The sequence below is a fragment of the Lissotriton helveticus genome, chromosome 12, assembly GCF_964261635.1.
Source record: "Lissotriton helveticus chromosome 12, aLisHel1.1, whole genome shotgun sequence".
In the NCBI taxonomy this organism is placed as follows: domain Eukaryota; kingdom Metazoa; phylum Chordata; class Amphibia; order Caudata; family Salamandridae; genus Lissotriton; species Lissotriton helveticus.
Window position 1 is genome coordinate 560,080,960 of NC_136073.1, and position 23,064 is coordinate 560,104,023.

Consider the following 23,064-nt stretch of genomic DNA (forward strand, 5'->3'; position numbering starts at 1 on the left):
CGACAGGATATTACTGACTACTTTGAGCTGAACACTGTGTCGGTGGATACCGAGGGCCTCACTCTTGGAGGCATTTAAGGTAGTCATTAGAGGAAAGTGCATTGCTCGTCAAGCAGGGGTATTAAAGGCTATAAGAGGCACGCTCGCCTCTCTTGAGACTAGCATAAAAGACCTTGAAACACAGTTTTGTGCAACTGGCGATCTAGAAACCTCTGGTTTACTGAAAACAAAGCTGTTAGATGACGCTGATTAAGCAAATGGTGAGGTGAAATTCCTGAGTAAATATGCGGAGGCTAGGAGATATGGGGAGGGAGAGAGGCCGGGACGCACGCTGGTGGGCATGATTCGACCACCCAAATCTACAACCTATATCCACGAGGTACATGTCGCGCCGGACACTACGGTTAGGGGTCAGGGGGACACTCTAAATGCCTTCTCAGGTTTGTATTCCAACCTATACATCACCACCCAAGGGGCCTGTCTGAACGGACTGGACTCCTTTATGGATGCGATTGCTCTAGTCTGGTTCAATAATACTCACAGAAAGTATATGGACCTCCCGAAAACCGCAGAAGATGTAGCCCAAGTCATAAAGAGTCTGCCTCTGGACAAGGGGCCTGGCCTAGACGGCTTGACCACAGCCTTTTATAAGACTTATACTGAAGAGCTAGCGCCCAGACTTTTGACGGTGTATGAGGAGGCCTTGGTGGTGGGAATATTGCCTAAGACCGTGAGAGAAGCGATGATTATCACACTGTTAAAGCCCAGTAAACCAGAAGGGGAGATGGACTCCTAGAGACCTCTCTTGCTACTAAATGTCGATGTCAAAATACTTGCCAAGTTGATTGCTAACCGGGGGCGTGGCCTAACAAGATGGCCGATTAGACGTGTTTGACCCAAGCTCCTGCCCCATTATGGCATTAATCCTGCTGTAATCCTGGCGCAGCGGTGTGCTGAAGAGGGATCCTGCTGTGGGGGTCCCCCCTGACCCATCCCATGCACCCGGAGCCAAGAGTGCGCCGTTGCATACCTTGTAAGGGCAGCACGCGGCCCTGGACGGACCCGACGGAGCCCGGCCCGTGGAAATGGCGGCCGCCGCACTCTGGTGAGGGGGAGACGCGCCGTGGAGCAGGAGGCGGCACCGGCGAGAGGAGCGGCTCTCCCGGAGGTCGGGTCGTGACCCGGCGGGAGAGTGCCGGTAATTGCAGGTGGCGAGGCGCGGATGACGGGCTGCCCACGGTGGAACCGGGGACGGGGTTCACGCGAGGCCGGTGCTGTGGGGCCTGCGCGCGCCCCGGTTCTTGGTATCTGGGGCGGAGTGTAGGCCCGCATGGTGCTTTGAGCGGGTGAAGACTGCGCGACCCCCCCCGTCCCCACCCCCTCACCGTAGAACAGTGAGGCCCTGCTGCTCCTGCTGCTGGTGAAGGAGTGCAGCAGTGGGGGACTGGGGAAGGCCTCCACGTGGTGAGCCCGGGGAAGGAGTGGGGCCTGAGGACATCCTGGCGGTGGCGGCCTGGCGGAGGTGCGGAGGTCTGGGCGCTCCCACACTGCTGCTGAGGACCGGCCTGACAGCAGAAGTGTTTTCCCCCCTCTGTGGCAGTCCGGGTGTGCATGGGTGGTCCCCCAGCCCGTAGCGAGGCGGACAGCAGGTGCTCCAGCGACTGGTGAGCTACTGGGAGAGGCCCTGAGGCCTGGTGCGAGGTCTCCAGGAAACCGGGGGATTGCGCCCTATAGTCGCCCTGGTGGGGTCAGCCGGACTGTGCCTGGAGAACCTGAGTGGCGTCCAGTGCGTTGGCGCCCGGACGGAGGGGTCACCGGTGAGTCGTGGTGTTGTGGGGCCAGAGGAGGCCCTTTGACGGTACGTGGCCGGCCTGGACTGCGAGGAAGAGTCTAGGACATCGTTATTGAGACCGGAGTGTGGCCCAAGGGGTGGTCCCAGCCGTGTGTTAGGACTGGAGGTCAGTTGGCTGGGTCGCGAAAGACACCTTGGTGACCCCTGAGGTGTCCACTGCGCCCGGGGAACCCTCCTGCCGCCAACTCAATGCCCTGACCTGGTATTCTGGATAGGCCACGCTGGATATGGGGAAGGACAGGCCCACGCGAGGAGCCCAATCAAACAAAATAATGCAATACACGGTCCCAGGCCCGACGGCGATGGAATCGAGTGACATGCCACCTGATTCGCGACAGGCCATTCGCCCCTGAGCTGGATCTATGGCTAATGCCTTCCTTTGCTCAGATAGATTAGCTTATGTCGGTAGACAGATGGAAAGAGGGGGGCTGCCTGATGCTGTCCGACCTTTATCCGGATGACAAATGTATTACCTATCAAGAGGCGGCAACAGCCTTTGAGTTAGGTCCGGGGCAATTTTTGCAATATGCCAAAATAGCGGCGACGGCGCAGCAGTTATGGCCCCAGTTTCCTGAAGCCCCGGCGCACACCCGTACTCTGGTTACCATGATAGCGATGGCACGGGGGTGTAAGTTTGTGACGCATCTCTACAGGGCTCTGAGGGAGGATAAAAAACTGGGTCCCCTGACGATAGAACACAGATGGCAGCAAGTGTGTCCGCAGGAGATTACCCCACGAGAGTGGGAAAAAATACACGAGAGTGTGCGGAAGGTGTCAGTAAGCATTGCTTTAAACAAATCCAATATAACATTGTACACATGACTTACCTTTCACGCACGAGACTTCAGGCCAGTGACAGGGACCCGTATTGCCCGCGCTGTCACAGCTCCCGGGCGGACTTTATACATATGGTATGGACGTGCCCGGACCTCCAATCATATTGGGGGGAGGTCCTGTTGGAACTGACGAAGGTGACGGGATGGGTGGTGGAGAGGAATCCGCGAGCGTGCCTCCTGGGCTTGATCCCTCGAGACCCTAAACGGAAAGTTAGCAGGCGCTTTTTGGTGTTGGGGCTGGTTGTGGCCGGCGACACGTCGCGATCCACTGGTTGGCCCAACAGGGCCCGTCGCTCACGAAGTGGAGGACCGACCTGCGGGAATGGGCGCTCTCAGAGGAGGGGCACATGCGGAACACTAGAAGGGATGGCAAACTACCTGAGGTCCTACTGGCGTGGGGGGCAATGCTACAGGAATTGGCGGGACAAGATTCCCAGATGACACCGACCAGTTCCAGGACAGTGTCCTCTGGGCTGGGGGGGGGGGGGGCCTGAACATGTTGCAGCCTTACCAGGTGACCCAACTCAGAGATAGGGAAACTTAGCCTGCATCGCTACGGATCCGGCAGCAGGGGGGGTGGGGGGGTGGGGTGGGGGGGTGGGGGAGTTGGGTGAGTTGGGGGGATGGGTTTTCTCCTTGGTTCACAGTCTTTACAAGGTGTGATGCCTCTGAACGACTCTGTAACTGCACACTTAGGTGCCAATGGGAGCGTTACAATCTTGCTTATGACTATTCGTCTGCTTTGGCATTGTGGCTCCACTAGGAACCACCTCACCGGAGGCGGTCCAAATGTATGGCTGTACCTTGATTGTTTTTCATGCTTGAATGATGTAAAACCAATAAAGAAATAATAAAAAAATAAAAAAAGTTGATTGCTAACCGTTTGCAGCCACTGCTTCCTATGGTGGCCCTCCCTGACCAATCGGGGTTTATCCCAGGTAGGTCGACCTCACACAATATAGGGACAATCTTTTCAACATTACACTACCTGCACCCGACAGTCCATGCTGCGGTGATATCTCTGGACGCCACCAAAGCTTTTGATACCCTGGTATGGCATACTTATTCGATATACTGGGACGTATGGGGTTCAGTCCACTCTTCATTAACAGGAGTCGCTTGTTCTACTCGGAACCTAGCGCAAGGATAAGGGTGAATGGCTTGGTTTCTGAGCCTTTCCCTATCTCGTGTGGCACGAGGCAGGGTTGTCCCCTCTCCCCGCTACTGTTTGCTATTGCTATGGAGCCATTAGCCGTCCGAATTAGCTCCAGGTGCCTGCTTACATCATTGTATGCAGATGACATCACTCTTTACCTTGTAGAGCCGGAGGTTAATTTGGACCTGGTGCTGCGTGAATTCATTAGATTTGGTGGACTGGCCGGGATCTCTGTCAACTGGTCCAAATCGGTAATATTCCCGCTGACGGACAGTACCCCACAGGTCCTCTCCGAGTACCCCTGAAATGGGAAGCAGAGGCGGTTAAATATTTGGGTATATGGATAAGCCAGGATGTTCAGGAAATTTGGGATTTGTATTTTGTAAGAGCGGTCATGTGGCTAGAGGAGAAGGTCAGGATTTGGGCGAGGCTGCCTCTGTCACTTACTGGCAGGATAGCCCTGGCTAAGATGGTCATTTTACCCAAATTTCTATATTTGTCCACGAATATTCACATCCCACTCATAGCGCACTTTTTTAATAAGCTCATATCACATCTTGTCACTCTGGCGTGGGCGAATGGTCAGGGGAGAGTTTCCTGGGATGTGTGGACACTGCCTTTGAAGCAGGGTGGCCTGGGCGCCCCAGATATGCACCTATATGCGCTTTGTGCTCAGGCCCAATTTTTGCACTTCTGGACCCATCCAACTCCCTTCTAACCCCATGTAGCGGTGTAGCAAGATACAGTTGCGCCTGTCCTGCTGAAGGTAGCTATATGTGCTAAGGCGAAGCGCCCTAGAGGGGATGTAGACTTTGCCGGTATGCTCTGTTGGGTGTGGGAAGAGCTGCGCAAAAGGGCGGATATTCCGGTGTTGTATGCCCCCTCACTTTCGTTATCGCAAAACCCGATGCTGCCATGCATTGCAGGGGGGATTAGCAGACCCTTGGAATAGAATCTACACCCGTATACCTTTGCTGACTTATTTCCTGATGGTGAATACATGCCCCCTCCGGAGGCAGAGGAGGGGCAGGCGGTGCCCTTCTCAGAACTGTTTTTGTATCACAGACTTCGTGCGGCATGCCGCGCTATTAGTGACGATTTTCCGTTCATCCCTCGATCAAAGGCTGGCTGGCTGATGTAGTGTATGGCCACACACAATTGGTAACATTCTGGGAGCTCATGCCGCCCGCTTCCTGCCCTCGGGACATTTGGGAGCCCTTCCTGCAGTGGGTCCAGGCACAGACGGAGACTGCTGACACCAAACTCCCCGAAGCTGAACATCCCCCGGAGTAGATGGGAGGGTACTTGACTTTCTGCACATTGAATGGTAGGCCTTTATCTCTGTGCTGCTGAGGTTGGAGATGATAAATGAAGGAATGGATAAAAGATGTTATGTCACTAGCGGTAGTTAACTGACGCTTTTGATCTGCCCATTTCTGTATGCTTTTTGCTTTAGTCTAGGTATCAGGAGTCCCTCGACACTTCAAGCATGTTGCCTATATGTATTTTCCTTTATTACTGGCGGAACGTGACCATCTATTATGTATCTGTATTTACTATATGATATATGTCTACACCATGGCTCATGATTGTTGTAACAACTGACTGGCTGGTTATGTTGTTGTGATGTTGGGTAACTAATCAAAATGTCAATAAAAAAATAATAATAAAAATAAGCTTTTGCATACATTTGCATCTTATCACAGAGCATCCTGGAATCATTATACGAAACCTCATATTGTTAAACTTTGCAAACGTGTGTACACATTTTTATACTGAAATCACTGCTGGTAGTGCCATCTGACCTTCCATTTCCTTAGAGTGCTCACCCAAATAATAAAGGCTTTGTACCAATGAACCATGAATACAAGTTTGAACAGCATGAACATATGGACACAAATATTACCGTCACGTCATACAATTCCCTTTCCTGATCTATAGTCATACTGTAAGCTGGTTGCCAGAGGGTTTGTGCTGCAGGGAGTTGTGCCTATGTATCACAAGGACAAAATAAACATGAAAACTTGTTGCCCTTGACCCCAAACAATGGTCCGTCCGCCACCCTAGAGGAGGAGGGACCGTCCGCAGGGGCCGCGGCGGTCCCTCCAGTGCAATTAGGATGTGACCGCCAGGGAGGCGGTCACATCCTCTATCTTTAACATTGCACCCGCCGCAATGTTAAAAATGCATGCACAGCATTTGCGTGCACAAAGCGGCAGGCACCGCGCGGTGCCTGCTGCTTTGTTCACGCACATGCAGGGGGGTACCATAGGTACCCCCCACCCCCCTTCACCCAGGGGGCCCGCAACGGCCCCCCGAAGTGAAGGTCCGTATGCTTTTCCACGGCGGAAAAGCCGCCGCGGAAAAGCATACATTTTACACAATCCTAATATGGCTGGCGGTGTCTGATAGACACCGCCAGCCATGTTAGAGCTTTTCCGCCGCGGTTGTAAGCCAACCGCGGCGGAAAAGCGGCGGACTGAAACCAGGACCCACCAGCCATCCTAATTTGGAGGTGGGTCTTTGGTGGGTCCGCAGAGGATTTTCCGCATCCGCCGGGCAGGCGGTGGCTTCCGCCGGCCCGGAGGATGCGGAAAATCCTCCATCCTAATGAGCCCCAATATGTCCTGGGCGTTGGGCTACAGGAATTCCACACCCCTGTCCAGCCTAGCTTAAGACCAGCAAAACAGAAGAATGGGCTGCTTTGCTCCCTATTCTGAATACTGCGAGAAGAGTTATCAACAATATGAGTGCATCACCAATATGCATGCAGTCCTAGTTAAACTCCATGCATAACCAAGGGATAGTTAGTTTGCTCACACAACCATGCCAGAACCCCCTAGGCAAGGTGAGTAATAACCAAACAAAAACAGAGATGTGGTGTAACTCTACAACTACTCAAGCAATGTCAGGGGCTTCCTGTTGAAACAATCACTTTAGAAACCATAACCCTCCAGTGTATGCCATCACTCAATATCGACTGACTCATGTTAAAATCATAATGTTTGACTTACTCAATTTCTAAATAATCACTGATGACTAAATTCCACAGTGGCAGAGAGTCCTGAAATAAGTTCCCGAATTCAGGCAGTATTCTGTTAAAAAACGTCATCCTAATAGTGAAAAGCAAAATATATATCATATGAGTTATATTGTCAAACGGTGGTCCACCAGAAAGAAGTGTATCAAAAGAGAAACTCACGAGGGGTAAAAACATCAGCTATGCCACAATTCTAAATGTGTAGGCTAGAGGGAAGACACAGCAGATGCTGCCGAGTTACCTTACCCCCTCGACACTGAAGCAATAGAACGCTAACTACAGACTGCTATCTTGGGAGAGGGAGTATTGCTGCATAGTGCATCTCATAAGCCTGATTTCACAATACTCCATCATATCTAGGGATTTTATGAAATCATCTGTGTGCAACCTGCCCAGGTCTCTACTTCACAATCGCGTATTACTGTATTCAAACATGAATTGACCTAGATGTCAAATTCCAAAGGCAAAATGAATGCTTATATCCTTGGGTCGCCATAATCCACAAAATGTCACATGGGAAGGATCTTATAAACAATTAAAAAATGTGTTTGATCTATCAGAGCCAAAAGGGGTTGTACTTACCTTGCAGCCCACAAGGTAGGGTGCATGGTATTTAAAAGTGGAACATGTAGGAAGTTAAGGTTACCTAGGTCCCAGGGTGCCCCATCCATTGACTTTCTTTGTGTTTTTTGGGGCTATTTCTACTTAAAACTTTTAAAATGCATATCTCCGATTCCCCTTATTTGATGTTTGGTCAATGTGTTTATTACAATTTACTCTATTTTTCTAATTTGGTTTGGGGTTTTTTTAATTAATTTTCATTCTGACTTTATTACAGTTTTGCTACTGCTTAAATACTTTACACAACGCCCTAAGTTAAGCCTGTCTGCTCTATGCCAAAGCTACCAGATGGTTGAGCTCAGGTTTAGTTAGTAACTTTGAGGGTGAAACCTGATAAGGATTGTAATTATTCCTTGAGGTGGGTAATTACCCACTCCAAGGTCTTTAAACATAGGATCAGCTAGTGCCATCCATGTCGAGGTGAAAAATGACAAAAGCCAAATGTTAGCACCCCAGCCTTATACCATTTAAAACCTACGTAGCGAAAATGGCAAAATACTTGGTCACTTTCTAGGTTGGGTGGCACTGTACCAACCTGCAGGTTTGAGCAGGAACCGCATAGTATGTATCGGACCTGTCTGTATCCAAGGAGATTGTGTGCTCAGGAGCAGCTCCCTGCACACCAGTTTCTGCTTTAATGCTTGACTCACAGGGCACCTGAACAGGCCCTTGCCCTCCCCTAACACCTGCTCACACACTTAAATTTGTGGAGGGAAGTTCAAGGAAGACACCTTTATTTTGTAGTGCCAGCTTCTGTGTGGCCTGAACAGCCCAAAGAGCTAGCTCAAAGCAACGGTGGTGAGAGCACACACTCTGTGCAGTGCAATTTTACTTTAAAACTGCAGGTTTGTTTTAATATCTTTTCTTGTTTTCCCTAACATGTACTAAGACTACTAGAAGGCAAATCTAATTAACTCCCCTCAAGAATCTAAAAAGGCAAAAACACCGCTAAGCTGAGTGTTGTTTAAGAGACTGCTGAAGCTGTTTTGTGGAATGCCCAACTGGATAAGATAGCAAGATCAAGCTTCGTAACTATGAAGACTCTGCAACACATCTTCCCCCACCTAGAATTTCAACACAAGGTCCAAGCCACCATCTCTCTTGTACTTTCTACACTTGATTATGTAAATGGCCTCTACCATGGTTCATCTTTAGCAACTATGAAAATACTACAACAAATTCAGAACTCTGCTGCCACACTACTCGTACATGTAAAGCCACAATTCCACATCTCCCCTGCCTCGAGGGCCCTACATTACTTACTGGTTGCCAGAAAATCCACCTTTTAGCGGTTTGTATCACCCGAAAAGCAATACATGGAACAGGACCTTTTTTCATTAGGATTAAAATCACCAAATACATACAACAAAGCAACCTCTGCTTCAGATTGGTACGTTGACTAAAAAACCCAGCATTCCAAGGATAAAAAAACAAGGTGGTACACCTTTCTCGGTTCAAGCAGCCAAAGTATGGAATCATTACCTCAAAACATAAGCTCCACTGATAACTATCTTATCTTCAGAAGTCTACTCAAGAGTTGGCTCTTACCTATATAACCATACTCAAAACACAAATACACAATATGCCTGTGCATGTAAACATGTAAAATTTGATGTATGTATTTAGATAAGTGTTGTTTCTTTGTACAAATATATATACTACAAATGGTATAAAATCTATAGATCTTCTTATGGGTCTCCTTAAATGTATATATTACTTATAGTGTATATATTATATATATATTATGTTTAACATGTATATGTCACTGCAGAGTTTACATATAAGTTATTTGGTTATCTGCTTATGGGTCTGTTTTATTTATTTTACCCATCACAATGAGTAAATACGTTCATACATATTGTTGAGTGTAGAAACAGACTTATTAACCAGTTAACTGCGGCGGTAATTCTGCCGCGGTGCAGGCGTTTCCTTGCGTAGGCGGGGCCGCGTCGGCCGTTGAACGTGCGCAGCACTAGGAAGGTAGAGCGCGCGACATTCAACGGCCGACGGCAGCACGCAAGGTGTTAATTTGGGAACTTCACACAGATGTCAAATAGCGCACCGGTTCTTTACCTGGGTCTGTGGGACGATGAAAGTCTGTGTATGACTACTACTTAGGGACTATTGGAGAAAAATAACATTAAAATAAATATTTATTGTTTCAAATTACAAAAATACATTAATAAATCAGCTTCATGTACAACAACACTTGAAAGTTTGGGTTTCTAACTTTTTATCCATACATGTACATATGAGACTTTATTCAACAATTTTAGATGTCTATTATTTTCCATACAACTTTATATACCAACTTTATATCTCTATTAATTTCCATACACATGTATACCTTCCCATGCAGTTATACATTACTGTACTTTTACTGTAAAAAAATAACCTTTTTCCAATTCACTGTCTCATCCTATACTTCTTTTAATATGTCATCTACCTCCACTCTCTAACTCATCGCAAACCTCACAGTTTTACTATGACCTTGCTAATAACACTTTCTAGACTCTCCTAGCTTTCCTTTATCCGATTCAATCCAACTAACACACTTAACATATCTAACACTCCACTTAACTTTTATTTCCCTACATAAATACTCCACTAATCAACTTTGCGCTCTGGAGTAGCGTGCTACTCGCGGAGAAACGCTTCAAAGCCTTGTCAGGGGTAGTAAGAGCTATATAAATACAACAAGAATTATAATCCTATGCCTAAAAACTTTTCTAGAAAAGCAGACATTTGAGGTGAGCAGATACAAAGTGTCACTGTGTTGTAGAGTGTTCAGCCATTTCCTTTTGATTGTGACGTTTCGCCCCAGTTTGGTAACTAATATTAGCTCCTCTCAGTGTGGCCTTGAATGCCTCCCACTATGTCATCCATGAGGTGACAGTACTTTTATTATATGTTGTGGAGGGTTTTATTTCTCCCTGGAGGTGTTCCCTTGCTTGTGAGGTGTTCCCTTGCTTGTGAGTCTTTAAGTAACCATGCATGAAGTCTCCACCCTTTCCACGTCTGCCGTGGGCCAAGGCGAACCAGGAGCTCAACTGGAGAGTGGTCAGACAGGACCTTGGCCAGTATTCTTGTGTCCATCGCCCGCCCACGGGGCCTCGAAAGCAGGAAGGAGAAAGCAATCTAAGCGAAAACACTTTATGAGCTCCAGAATAATGTGTAGTCCTGCGTGTTGGACTTATGGAGGCACCATACGTCAGTCAGTGTCATGTGTGGAAAGGTTGGAAACCATGCAGCACGGACAAAACAGTTGACGTATCCAGAGCCTGGTCGGTAAATCCAAAAAAGTCACCCCCCAGAACCCATATCCCTGGGAAAGTTGCAGCAAGACCATGGCCAATGCACGAACAATTCTACTGATAATAGGGGTGGAGCATATACACTAAGAAAAGATCTGTTGGCCATAAAGTTGGCCCAAGAACACTATATATATCTACCTAAATCATTTCTCCTGACATGTGTTTATTGAAAGAGGTCAGTAGAATGGAGCAGGACGGCCACCCACCCCTCAGGAGCCCCTAGTGAAGCCAGTATGGAAGACTTGTGCAAATCCAGACTGGGCCAAAAGGGGACATCTATCCCCCTCTAGGGGAGTTTCTTGCAGCAGGAGTACATCAGGGTTAAGGCGCCATGCAGCTTTAAGAACTGTCCTGCACGTTATTTTGTCCAGGAGCCCATTCACGTTCCAGGTCAGGAGACGGAGTTGGCGCTACACACCAAGCGAAAATCCCTGAATTTCAAGAGGGGGGCTATGGGCAGTGGGCTTTCATTACTTGTATATTGGCAAGGTTCTCATTAGGTGAACCTGCTGAATTGTTCCTGTGCCTCAAAAATCCATTATGTTGTGTGCTTAAACCCCCCCCCCCCATCCAATACTTCTAAAACATGAAGTATCGTGAAGAGTGATAGGGAGAACTGACAATTGGGCATTTGAAGTCTAAACTTGTCTCTCCTTTTCAACTTCCCAACATAGCCCCCCTGAAGGCAACCTATTAACTAAAAAGAAACTGTCCGGACAGGCTGCCCCCACCTTCTCCATGCTGAAGAGAAGATAAGTGCCAGCAGTCGGAAGATTAGGAATTGCAGATAGGGTGACCAGCCGGGCCACGATGCACCAACGTCTCAGTGACTGGATGCGACCAGCCATCGGTCGTCCACACAGCTCTAACCTTTTGTCAGAGACTTGCCTCCACCAGTCGGGAGGTTCCTTTATCCATTGCCAGCTACTTCTGGACTGTCAAAGAAGATAGTCTTGCCAGTGAAAATGATGTTTAGGCAGGCCAGAAAGTGAAGCATGAATTGCATTTGCACTGCCCGCAACTTCTGTTTAATGCTGAGGAAAGAGCAACATTGCTATTGCACCTGTTATGTTATGTTAAAATTATTTGTAAAGCGCGCTTACACCAAGCGGTTTCATGGCGCTAAAAGAGGGAGGACAGCAGCAGAAGGATAACAGGAGCGTATGCTTGTGAAAACAGAAGGGTTTTGAGATGTGTTCTGAATTGGGTGTAAAAGGTTACGGATCTCAGTTCAGTCGGAAGGGAGTTCCAACAAGCATTTGCAATGCAATAGGTCTCGCATTTACGCGAGTTTGAGCTATTGACATTGCAAACAACAATGCCTTTCATATTTGTTTTCGTTTTAAAAACATAAATAAAAGGCATTGTCATTTACAATGCCAATAGCTTTAACTCGTGTAACTGCGAGACCTATTGCATTGCAAATGCATTTTTTAAAGGTTTGTTTATTAATCTCCGTGAGACATCAGAGCGCGGCTGTGGGAACAACTTGCAAAAGAAGCTTCTATGGGGGGGGGGGGGGGGTTGTCTGGGTGCCCTGGCCCAAGGGGCTGCAGGGTGTGAATGTAAAACGCCACGGGAGATAATCATGTACCGAAGGACGAGAATGAGGGGTGAGACCCCTCCCCTCTTACCCCTGCAGCACTCCTCCCTGGACTCAAGAGGTCAGAGACGAGATAAACAGGTTAGGGGAGCACTGAACAGGGGAGGGGGGGAAGCCGTGTTTATCCCTGTGGGGAGGGGGGGGGGAGTTAATCAGTCACTTAACTGAACCTACAGCTAGGGCAGTGGCGCTCACAAGTGAGGGGGGCAAGGCAGGGCTGTGGGGTAAAAAGAGTCGCCAATCCCACTAGCCGCTCTGTCCCTATCTAGGCCACACCTTTAAATCCTGTCGGCCAGACTTATGCTTTCATCTTCACAAAGACACTTCCAGAACTAATTCACGCCCTCTCAAGGAATTTCTCTCTCTATAGCTAATTCTGTATTCCATACCTATAGAAGTGCCTTCCTAATGTGTTCTCGAGTTTTGAGTGACTGACACTTATTGCAGTATTTTACCCGCTTGTATCTTGTATGCTGCTATATCATACACTTTTGTGTTTGAGTGACTGCCACTATTTGCAGTATTATACCTTCTTGCATCATGTATGCTGCTATATTATGCACACTTGTCACTTTTTCCTCATGTATTGTAACGTCGTTTGGCCTCCTCTTCTTGTATTTTTTGGGCTTCTGTTACACGCACACTTGTCACTTTTCCCTCATGTAACGTAATGTTTGCTCTTGTACTATGCACACTTGTATATTTCTCCTTATGTCACGTTACTGTTCCTATTGTGAAGCGCTCTGACACCTTCGGGTAAAGTCCGCGCTATATAAAAATGCATAAATAAATAAACAAATAAACTAAAGACAATGATACGAGCACTATGGAACTGAGTTTTTATTGCACCTAAAACAGAGCGTGTACTATGCGCTATATGAAGTCACTGCTTTTGTGCGTCTGACTTTCACCCTTAAAGCGCTTCGTGAACTTTTAGGCTTTTCAACGTAATGAAAAGTAGAGGTCTCAGAGAGGGCTGTTTTTAATCCCCTACCCCCTCCGTTCGCAATTAAAAACAAGGTTGTCTTTGGACGCTGCAGTAAGTTATGCTTAATTTACGTGCAGGTAAAGTGCTGCAGGTCAGGTGACTTCCACCGCAGGGAGCCCGTGTGGTAAGTGTCTGTTAGTCACTGACAGCCCTTTTCCCTAAGTAGGACAGAGTGCGCCAAGGAAGTCCTCTGTGCAACGCACATGCCCTGACTCTGCCTACAGGAGGTGGTGGCAAGTGAGGGTGAGGGGGCCGGACTGAGGGTGTCCATAAATGATGCGCAGACCATGCAGAGATTCCTATGACTGTGTATTCACAAGCATTGTGAACGGCGTCTCCCACCTTTTCAACACAAGTACATCTATTCCTGCGATTTCACACCAAGGAGTTACTTATATAGTACTTGCTTGTCGTTTTGGTATAATGTAAATCTGCCCCTCCTCTTTCCCCCGTGTCTTGTACACCTTCCCCTCTCTCACTCGCCCCCATCGTTGATACCGACAGTGAACACCATTTATATTGGCTGAATTTCTAGTTGACCAGTTGCAAATGGTTCCGTGTCAACAGAAAAGCACATTTGAGTTTTACTCGTGAAAAGCAAACGTTTATAGTAAAAACACAACTTAGTGTTTCATAATAACTTTAATAGCAAAACGCGCTGCTTAAAAATGAAATGGGACAGAGTAGAGGCACTGCGGACCCGGGACGGTGTGGAATGGGGTTTCAGCTGGGGCAGTGGGCACAGGGTGGTTTTCTCAACCCCAGTAGGGTGAGCGCTCTCCGGGCCATTAAGGGGGAGGGAGGTGGGGAGGGCGACGGGGTTTGCAGTGAAGAGACAGCATTAAATCCTGGCTGTCGGGACCACGGGCAGAGGCTCAGTGAGGCTGCCGTGGGACCCCAGTGCAAAAAAAATCATTTTCCCAACCTCTTCCTTGAACTTTGCCAAGCAAACTATTTTAAAAAGACCCATGAAGACACCCGGCTGATTTTTGCACTATGTGCCATTGCAAACTTACATGACGCACAAAAATCAAGAAAAAGTGTGTTTTTTATTATTATTTTCTTTTATGAGGTGCTCACAATCCTCTCTGCGGCCCGGCTTGGGAGTAGACAGTGGGTGGGCAGCTGCCTAGAGAAGGCATCCTTACCTGCCAAATATTGTCTTTCTCCTTATTAAAGACTCTTAGTCAACAGTGCTTCGAAGCAATAGCGCTCTGCAAACACCTAAATAAATAAATAAACTCTTCGGATGGGATCAGATTCGTTGTCAGAGGAGGAGCGAGGAATGCACATGCCTCTCCCACTAAACCTGCCGCCCCGCCTCCCGGACTCGTGAAGTTTATCTCCCCCTCCAGGCTCGCCGGTCTCTGATTGGTCAGAAGTTGTCCGGCCTTGTCCGATTGGCCGGCCCCTGCTCCCCTTCCCCCGTGCCCTGCCGGGAGCCGCTGGTCAGTCAGTCAGCAGCGGTCGTTGGTGGTGGATGTGTTTCCGCTAGTCTCGGCGCCTCCCTCTTGTGATCCTCGGGCACCATGCAAGCTGCCGGTGGAGGCTAATGCTGTGTGTCGTGCGCAGGGGCTCGGCGTGAAGAAGCTCTGGCTGGCCTTCCTCCTGTACCTCGGGATTGTGCACTCTGTGCTGGGCACCGACTCCACGGACCTGTGCAGCTGTAGGGGCAGGTACGTGCTCTCGTGTGTCACTGTGTGCTCTTGGGACTCAGAGTTTCTTTTACTTCACAGGTTCGTTGAGACCCCCGTTTTGAAACAAGCTGATTTAAGCCTATCGTGAACGCTCGTCCGGATTATGTGCAAACACTAGGGCGGCGGGGGCGGGGGGCTGGGTGCGCTCGTGTGTGTGTGTGTGTGGGGGAATGTGCGCGACGGCGAGGGAGGGCTGTATGTGTGCGTGCATGGGCGCTCGTGTGTGTGTCTGCCTGTGTGTGTGTGTTTGCGCACCTCAGGGAATCTGAGGCAGGGGATGTGCACGGCGCCGGGCTGGGCGTGCGCGCCCACGAGGTGCAATCCACGCTCGTGCCCGACCCCTGTCTCAGATTCCCAGAAGTCGCCAACATTAGTTGTCGAGCTTGGACGCATGCTCCGCATGCTTTTCCAGCTCGACCTAAAAATGGGGGTCCAGGAAGGAAAATCTAAGACCACCATGTTTTTTGCGTTTAAAGGTTGGGATCATAACCAGAATGGGGTGGGAGGAGCGGAGCTCGCGTACCGGGACATAGCGATGGATCCTAGAAGAGATGAAAGCTGGGCCCTGGCTAGCGAGGGCTTTAAAGATGGTACAACCCAATTTAAATACACAGCGTTTGGCCACCGGGAGCCAGTGAAGGCTCTTCATCAGAGGGCTAACATGTTGATGCTTAGGTTGATGGAAAATTAGTCTGGCTGCTTGGTTTTGTACCAGCTGTAAACGGCGGAGTTGGTATGCTGGAACGCCAACATAAAGTGAGTTCACATAATCGATGCAAGAGATGACCAGAGCCAGAATGATAAGAGTAAGGGCCTAGGTGGTCAGAAATCTGCAGATCTTCCAAATTCTGCGAAGATGAAAAAAACAGGAAGATACCACTGCATTAATTTGAGGTTTCAAGGACAGGTGGTTGCAGATTATGACCCCAAGGCTTTTTACAGTATCCACTGGGCGGGGGAGCTGCCCAGAAGTGGGGGCCATAAGTTGGCGGCACCTCCAGTCAGGATCAGCTCCGTTTTAGCAGGATTAAGTTTTAATTGGTTGGTGTACATCCATTCGCTAATGGAGCTCATGGTGGATTGAAAATTGGTGACTGATGTGTTGGAAGAGTCAATGTCGAACACCAACTGGAGGTCGTCGGCATAATTGAAGGTTATGGCTGGGCTGTTGCGTAAAGACACGATCAGGGGTTGCATGTATAAATTTTAAAAAAGGGGCGATAGAGGGGAATCCTGGGGGACCCCACAGGGCAACCTGTTTTTTTTGGCCGAGAAGTTAGCCAGGCGAACTGCCTGGAATCGCTTATGTAACAAGCATTTGCAATGCAATAGGTCTCGCATTAGGAAAGTTTGAGCCATTGGTATTGTAAATTACATTTTTTTTATTTATGTGTTGGTTGTGAAAATAGCTAAAGTAATAGCTTTGTCATTTACAATGCCAATAGTTTTAACTTTCACAAATGTGACACCTATAGCATTTGTAATGCAATATGTGTTGTATTTTCACGGAACTCCAAGAACAGAAGTGAAATATTAACATTTTTTTGTGACATTTATAAGACAGACGTCATTGTTGTTCGAGTACTTTACGCTGGCACACCTCTTAAAATTATGCAGAGTACGCATGATCTGTATTAGCCGCAGTAAGATTGTTTTTAATGAAAAGTGAAATCGAACTATTGTAAATAGCAGCTTTTGAAACTGAATAAAATTGTTAAATACATAATGGTTGGACAAGACCCTCTGCAGCGTTTCAAATCATATTTACTAACATAGAACTGGAAGATGCTGCCAGAAAGAGCATTTGAAACCAACACCTACAAATTATAATGTAACTTGAATGTATTGCCTTAAATCATTCAGTGCCAGGGGCCACTTTGGCAATGTGTGCTTTTTCAGACCAAACATTTTTGGGGGTTTTAGCTCTTTTTTTTACGTCGGTGAGGGTCTGACATCTCCCGCAACATCATAAGACAACATGACAAAACAACACAGGCATTGACAAGGCCAAAACGCCAGACCTGCTGGCTTTGCCAATGATTGTTTATTACAAGGCACCCTAAAAAAAAACAGGTATAACTTTTAATGTATCCCCTAAAAAATGGTTTTGTTAAGCAACAAACCCCAAATACAAACCACACTATTCTGAACCAACATAAGTAACCCGCCGAGGTATTAGATTGCATAAATCAGCTTTCAGAATCTCGGGTCCCTCCTTGGTGACGTTGAGTACCCGATTCAAGCAAGCAGAAAATAAAATGATGCATTCAAACACCTAGTTGCTAGATTCAAATGGACATGTGGTTTCTCCCTATGGTTAATCCCACTCTATTTAAACGTATAAGGGTCTTTGTGCAACACATTTAAGATGAAATGTGAGCCCCACGCGAATATACATTAACAATGGAGTACATACCGTCCTCCGTGCTGTACGGTACCGGGCCTCGCCCTCGAGCCTGCAAATTATAACAGTGTGACCCGCCCCCGCCCCCCATATTACAATGAAAGCTACTCAACGTAATTAAAAGCTGATGCTTCCAGAAAGCTTTTTAATCTGGGCATTTGAATAAAAAACAAGGTTGGCGAGACGCGCAAACACTTCCCTGTGCAGTTGCCATGGAAAAACAAGCCAGGAAGCCAGGGATCTCATAATGCGTCGTGAAATAAAAATATATATTCGGGGGAGGGGGCTTCCTCGGGAGAATTCCAGTGTCCGGCTGCTGCTTGCCTTTGTTAATCCAGTCGTTTATTGTTCTGACGGCGCCTCTGCGTTAATCACACAAAAAACATATAAAGCCGCGAGGCCTCGGGTCCTCCCACACAAAAGCTGTCAGTATAGCGAGACTGCGAATTGAGAGGCGGGTGAAGGGACACTGACATCAAATGTATGCCCGAAAGAGATATAGGCAAGAGGCTCCGCGCGCGAGGCCCATTGAAAAAAATACATAAATAAATAATTAGCGCCTTCGGGTAAAGTCCGCGCTATATAAAAATGCATAACTAACTTAAAATATAAATAACGCAAATCACCGCCGTCACTTTGCCGGCCTGCGACCAGGAAGTCAGGCAGGCCGGCGCGACAACCGGAAACAGGAAGTAGGAGGGCGGGAGCCTACCCCGCCTCCCACGGAAGAGCCGGAAGAGCCGCGATTGGTTGCAGCACCGGAGCAGGCAGGAGCCTACCCTGCGCCCCGGTGCCGAAGAATGGAGGAAGAGTCCTGCTGCCGGTGAGTGGGGCTTCGCTTTGTGGCTGGCCTGCGAGGGCGGGAGGGGGGCATGTGTGGGCGCGCGCGCGGCGGCGGCCTGTGTATGTGTGTGAGCGTGCGTGTTTCTTGGAGTCTGTGTGTATGCGTGTGTGACTGTGGGGGAGGAGGAGGAGGAGGGGGTTGCCTGTCTGGGTGCCTGCGTGTCTGTGTAAGTGCGAGTGCGCGCGCGCGTGTGTGTGTGTGTGTGTGTGTGTCTGTGTCTGTCTGTGTGCATGCATGCATGCGCGTTAGGCTGGGAGTATGGGAGGGCGGCGCAGGACGGAACGTGCACGTTCGCGCACACGAATCCAGCCAGGAAAAACTCGTGCACCTTCTCGTCCGTCCTTCCCTCGAGACAGCTAACTATACGTCTCCAACCCTGGACGCATCCTTTGGATGCTAATTCCAGGGCGAGACCTAACAACCCTGGACGCATCCTTTGGATGCTAATTCCAGGGCGAGACCTAAAAAGGAGGAAATCTATCTGAGGGCCAGACCCTGGATGCCAGCATTGCTGACACAGTTGATCAGAAGATCATGATTGACCATGTCAAAAGCAGCTGACAGATCTAAAAGCACCAGGACCTGGGTGGTGTTTTTATCGGCTCCTCTCCTAGGCTTGTCCATGACTGCCAGGATTACTGACTCCGTGGGGTGACCTGGTCTAAATCCCGCCTGCCGGGGGTCGAGAAACTGGGAATGCTCAAAAAAAGGAGCTGAGGCAGTTCGTAACGTGGGCCTCTAGTATCTTACTAAGGTAGGGGGATCCGGGAGATTGGGTGGAAGTTGCTCATAACAGACAGATCTGCTTTCGGTTGCTTCAGAATCGGGACAATCACACCTGCATTGTATAAGCTAGGACTAACATAACCTGTGAGGAGTAACTAAGCAGGACCTCTCTCTTGCGTGCCACCCTAAGGAACGCATACCTGTCAGCACAATTGAGGAGGCGTGCTATTATCGGTCTCGGGGTGGGGGGGCTGGCGGCAGGCGGGCAATCAAGGATCTGTGGGCCTGCTACACCAGAAAACATGACAGAACGCCTGATGGCACCCAGGAACGCAGACACCGGGAAACAAAGTCTGTGGGGTTGAGTCCCTTCTCTCCAGGGAACCCCACCAGCCGGATGTTATTTCAGCGTTAATGCCCTTCGGCATGATCCACTTGATGTACAAGAACTCTTACTGTTTTCAGTAACTTCATAAAATTTCCCTGTGACCTTTTCAATGGCATTTTGCAAGTCTTGTCTGGGGAGAGAGGTGTTGGCACTAAATTCTCCAATCTTTCCCTCCAGGGAGGCTCTGGATACTGAATAGCCTGTAATATTGTGTCCGCCGAACTGGGGGGTTGGGGGTAGGCACAGGGTGCTAGTCTGGTGGGTTGTCTTTCGGGGCCCACATGGGTTTCGTGAGCTGGTCTATGCGAACTTGACCCTGTTTATCTTTTATTTAAATGTGTATGATGCCCTGCACACCCTTAGTTTATCTTTTCCCATGTCCACAGGTAGCTTGGCCCCTTTGCAGGGGTTATTTAGCAGTGATGGAGGGTGTGGGAGCCCCCGTAGTATTCGCAGCTACATTTGGAAGGCTGTGAAGCTGTTCCAATTCACCTTTGGATCGATTTGTACCAGGCTGCCAATATCAATCCCAGGGCTACCCTCCCAACGGGTTGAGCGAAAGGAGCAAAGGCGCCTGCCTGGTATTAGAGACTACGTGAACTGGCTCTCTCGGTGCATCCTTTTGTTTCCAGTCTCCGCGAGGGTCACTGCCCCCGCTATCTCACATCCTCTGACTGGAGGAGGAGGGCGGTGAGAGAAACGCTGCAACAGACCAGCAGCCCGCTGTGCTTCCGACAGGCCGTTCCTCTGCCAGTACTCAGTGTCCTTACCGGCGGAGCACCTCCGCTGGGTGATGACTCCCACTGCTCCACCCCTCCGGACCGTTGTCTCCCAGGGTCTCTGCTGGATGTTCCTGGCTAGGAAGATGGCACCAGGGGTCGGTGGCTCCCTCTCCCAGCTGCGCTTAACTGCACTAAAGAGGCTGCCCCAACTACTGCCTCTCCTTTTCATGCCAGGGTGGGACTCGCCCCACTCTTGAATGGTGTCGCCAGCCGCTCCACCGTCTCTAGACTTCCCGCTTCCTCCGCTTCTCTCAGCTGGCCCACGGGTCTTCGTGGCCACGGGCAGAACAAAATCCACTCTTCGTAGTGGGCCCACGTCTGACTGTCTGAGCCTCCTCTAGGTCGTCCCAGATGACAGCCCCCCCCAATTGACAAGCAGGCGGCACCATAGGGAAGATTGTATGTGCCCCATTTTTCACGGCCGAACACCAGCCGGGGGTCCATGCGATGTCTCCTCACGGTCACCCCCCATCGGGATTACTAAAACAGTGGCCTGCTGCCGGATTAGGATGGAGGAGGGTGGGATAGCTAGCGGAGCTCAGGGTGTTGCTTCTGCCATCTTCGGCGTTCAGACCACGCCCCACCCCCTCCCCAGTTGAACTTTGTTCCGCAGGCATAGCAGGGGCCAAGGGACGAGCCAGTGTCCTCTACCAATCCCCATCAGCACAGAGGATCGCCAAAAGAGCGGCCCAGGTGCGGAAGCTGATTAAGGAGCGTCTACCATGATAGTACGCTTGGCCATGCCCCAACCTGTAGTTCTTAACCTAATGACAAATGTGGACCACCACTGAATCACTAAGGAAGATCAGCCTAAGCAGTTTCTACACTTTCAGCCTCAAAACAATACCAAAAACAAACAAAAAACACACACATACACAATAAGCACAAATCAAACAAATGTACAAACTATGAATGTACAAACTGAAATGTTTTATTAATTCGCAAACAAAACGTACACAAAAATGGAAATGTTCATTTTACTGGGATGATTGGAGCGTTTCAAAATTGGATTTTATTTCTAAAAGAGGAAGCAATATGGCAGTCTATAATAATGAACAGTTTTTTGGTCAAAATCAATTCTGGTTCTTGGCACATACCAGTGTTTAAACGGCGGCCACCAATCGTCCATATTAGATGCGGTTTGCTGTACTGGTACTTCTGGATTCATCTAAATGTTCAACCTCCAGTTCCGAATTCCTAAACATTTATTTACACACACACATACATACATACTACACACCCCAATAATCCTCTGATGTTTTATTTTCTAAACAGTCTCGGATTCCCGAAGTACAACTCGTACACAGACACCCCCCCCCCCAATCGGGCCACTAACCCAAGCTAAAGATCCGTTGCTCTATTTGACATCTGTGTGTAGTTCCCAAATTAATAGGTCTGTTTCTACTCTCTAGTCAGTTTGTTGCGCAATGTAAACACGATCATCATTTTTGTGTTTGCGTTATTATTAATTTTTCTTCACTTAATGAAACACAACAGACGAAAGGTTGTGCATGTATTTAGCACTGAAGCAAAGTACACCTTTTGTGGTGGGATTTCTTGAATTTTAGTCGTTCATTAAACGTGAGCATTAAGATACATGGTCTGTTTCACCACACATTTGAGCACTGAACGTGAACCAACTCTAAATACCACGAACAAAAAGTAGGCAGATGATTGATTTTCGCGAGACTTTGAGCACATTTATGAAATTAAAGACAGCGACTTTTGGCTTGAAAATCTGACAGATTTAATTATCTCAATCTGTCCTGCCTCTGTATACGTGGAAGCGCCAAATCACAAATGATTAAGAAACCAGAAATTGACACAAACAACTAGCAGTTGTAGGGAACACTTTGTCTCATCAAAAGTCATTAGAGAGAAAGCAAGATTAAGGTGGACTTTATGTCTCGATGCGACCACATCTGTTAGGAAAAATGATTTATGTGAGAACTAAGTTAACATGTTTTTACTTTATTTTGCTTCATGACAATAAAATGCCTATTATGTCAATAGAAAATGGGACTACAGGTATTACTAATTGGTATTCTTAAATGTTGTGTTTGTGTACCCTTCATTTTTTTTAGTCTTTGTAATGTTCTATTTTGTACCACTTTTCTCTTGTAACGTAAACTAGCTCTATTGTACAGCGCTCTGACACCTTCGGGTAATGTCCGAGCTTTATAAAAATGCACTAAATAAATAAATGAAATAAAAATATATGTATCCAAGCCCTTTACAGGAACGAGTAGGCTCCGAAACAGGCTGCAGCCAAAAACGGGAGAAGTCCTTCCCCCACCCCCTTGAAGCCGGCAGCGCTCCAGTCACAAAAGGGCTGAAGGGTTTCCGCACATACCACGTTGGAGTAATCCAGCACGCACCGTGAGTGCACAGCCGCGTCTTACCTCGCGCGTGCTCCCTCTGGATTCACGTCCTCCTTGCATTGGCTCCCGGGACTCTTGGGTGTCCCGCTACCACGTTTTTCTTTTGCCTTTGAACACAGGTATCCAGCAGCCTGTATGTACCACGTTTCGCAGCACCACTGATGCCCAGCCGTTTCTCCAGCTCTCGCTCGCAGGCAGCCTGACGCAGGCGGCAGCAGTGCAGTCACGTGACGCCCTAAACCCGCCCTCCATCTTTTTTCATACACATTTTTTTGGGCGCCGTCTACAGCGGTGGTGGTCCACAGAATTCCTTTACGATTTTAAAAGTGTTGGGGGGGGGGGGTGACGTAGCGACGGTGCCGCGGTTACCCTCTGACGTCACTAGCCCGCTTCAAAAAGGGCGTCTGAGTGACAGAAAAGTACCGGCGCAGG

The 23,064-nt window shown here is 48.5% G+C and overlaps 1 protein-coding gene across 2 annotated transcripts in view; it reads right to left on the reverse strand.

Moving 5' to 3' along the window:
- Window positions 1-22,836, reverse strand: part of SLC7A6 (solute carrier family 7 member 6) — a 457,165-nt gene extending 434,329 nt beyond the window's left edge. Inside the window, exon 1 of one of the 2 annotated variants that reach the window (XM_078670746.1) lies at window positions 22,654-22,836. The gene's annotated coding sequence lies outside the window, so the exon portion shown is untranslated. Of the gene's footprint in view, window positions 1-6,858; window positions 6,879-22,653 lie in introns of those variants that run through there. The other variant, XM_078670747.1, reaches the window with a different exon arrangement.
- Between the last annotated feature and the right edge of the window lie 228 nt (window positions 22,837-23,064).